Here is a 2,500-nt window from a genome sequence, read left to right on the forward strand (position 1 = left end):
AGACTGAACCCAGTGAACTAGACTGTTGGGGAGAGGGCAGCAAGGGGGAGGGTTGGGAGGAACACCCATAAGGAAGGGGGAGGGGGAGGGGGTGCTTTCGAAACCGGAAAGGGAATAACATTGAAATGTATATAAGAAATACTCAAGTTAATAATAAAAAAAAAAAAAGTTTGGTTATGTGTGCAAAAAGAAAACAAAGCCAAACGCAGTGGAATGAACCTACAATAACAGTAATAACAGCAACTAGACAGATGGCAGGAGGACCAGGAAGTGGTTCAAGATCATCCTCAGCTACATAGCAAGTTCAAGGCCAGCCTGTGCTAGCCAAGACCGAGCCAGAGACAAAGACAGCGATACACAGAGAGAATATGAATAAGGTTTTCAATGGCTCTCTCCATGGCTACTTCTACATGACGGATAGATGGGAGTGTCTTCATCATTTTTTTGTTGGGGTCATTGTTGTTGTTATTACAAAATACCCAAGACTAGGCAATTTATAGAGAATAGAAGTGTATTTCCATAATGGAACGAATCTAAGGAATCCAAGAATATGCCCCTGGGATCTGCTTAGGTCTGATGACCTAGTGAAGTGGGAGAGCAAGAATCAGCCAGCAAAAGAGACCAGAAATGTGGATGAGCTGCACTTAAGAGAATCCACTCCAGCAATAAGTGGCCCTCTCTCAAGTGGACAGTGAGCCATTTTTCAGGATAGGGGCTTATTCCCCTGTACCTCCGGTTACGGTCTTTCTCCATCCAATGTTACACTGGACACTAAGCTTCAAAAGCATACACGAATCCCTGGGTGGTTAACCGACCTCACTCTCCAGAAGATGCCTTTCTTCTTGTTGTTGTTCACATATACTCTGATCCACCGATCCACCGATCCACCGTTCTCTGGCCCTTTCTTGTCAGCCTCCCAAATGTAAACAGAGCACTTTGATGGGCTAACATGTGGACCCCAGGGACAGCCGCTCTTCCATCCCCACCATGAGCATGCTCTCTGAAACCCGAACAGAAGGTGAGAAAGCTTTGATCTTTAACTTCATCATCCTCTCTTACCCTTACATGAATTTCTGTTTTTAAATATTATAGGTAGCTTGAGAGACCTAAGCAATATAAATAACCAAATAGACATAAGTTAAGCTACTTCCTTCAAAGGTTTCTTGGGGGCTGGGGAAATGGCTCCTTGAATAAAGCACATGTGAGAACTGGAATTTAGATCCATGGTCTCCCCAGAAAAACGTTGGGCATCCGTATCAGGTTGCCTTTAATCCCAGTGCAAGGGAGCTAGGGACAGAGGATCAGGGGCAAGCCGGTTAGTTCTGGCTTCAGAGGGAGACCTAGTCTCAGTAAATAAAAGTGGAACATGATTGAGAAAGATATCCAATGTCATGCACACACACACACACACACACACACACACACACGCATGCATGCATGGACACTCACATGCATGTGCCCATATTTATATTTACTCTACAGACTGCAGAACTTTTGGGAGGCAAACAGAATGTTGTTCTATTCCAAGACCAAAGCAATTGTTTCTAGGTTAAAAGTGTGTTATTGCTGTCATTGTAGACTTCAAGTTTTATGATCTTCATCTGATGTCTGTTGGCCTTTTTGCTTGGATGGGAAGGTATCCTGGGACTCGGAAGCCCAGGAACCACACAGCTCTGAGGTGGGACAGTGTCCCAAAGGAAGGCCATCCTGAGACATGGGAGCCCCAAACCACACAGCTCTGAGAGGAAGCCTCCTCAGCAGAGGTGTTGCAGCTCCCAGGGGAGGGGATCCCCAGCTGAGCTCGAGAGTCAGGCGCCTCAGCCCATTCCTTCTCACTCTGCTTCTCTCCTTACCTTCATTGCTTCTTGTCTTCTTCTGATAAGGTCACACTAGGCAGCAAATCTCACAAAAGAGATTTATCGGAGGGTCCAGGGTGTGGAGGGACAAATCCAGGAGTGACTGCCTATGCTTCTTAGAGGGAGCAGACAGCAGGGAACTGGACAAAGTATGGTGCTTATATAGGGGTTCCTGGGGGTAGGGACGGAGCTTTCTAAGGCGGAGGTTTACAGGGTGAGGATTGGTGGGATTTCAAGTCCTGAGCTTGGGGGAGTTCAGGGATTGGTAGGTTTCTGTGGGAAGTTCAGAGACTGGTTGTTTTTCCTATTCAGGGATTGATGGCTTTCGTTCAGACTTTTCACCTAATAAACATAATCTAAGGAGAGTCCTGTTAAGGGGCCAGAGATGATCTTTGTGACAGTTACAGAGACTGGAAACACTATGATGACATTTAGGGAGGTCTGTGGGAGGAGCCTGGCTGTTAAAGCTCCTGGTGGTGGGGTGTGTGTACATGTGTGTGCATGTGTGTGTGTGAGTGTGTGTGAGTGTGTATGAGTATATGTGTGTATGTGTGTGACAGAGTGTGTATGTGTGCATGTGTGTGTGTGTGAGTGTCCGTATATATGTGTGTGTGAGTGTTTGTGACTATGTGTGTGTGAGTGTG

The sequence above is a fragment of the Rattus rattus genome, chromosome 7 (genome assembly GCF_011064425.1).
Source record: "Rattus rattus isolate New Zealand chromosome 7, Rrattus_CSIRO_v1, whole genome shotgun sequence".
In the NCBI taxonomy this organism is placed as follows: Eukaryota; Metazoa; Chordata; class Mammalia; order Rodentia; family Muridae; genus Rattus; species Rattus rattus.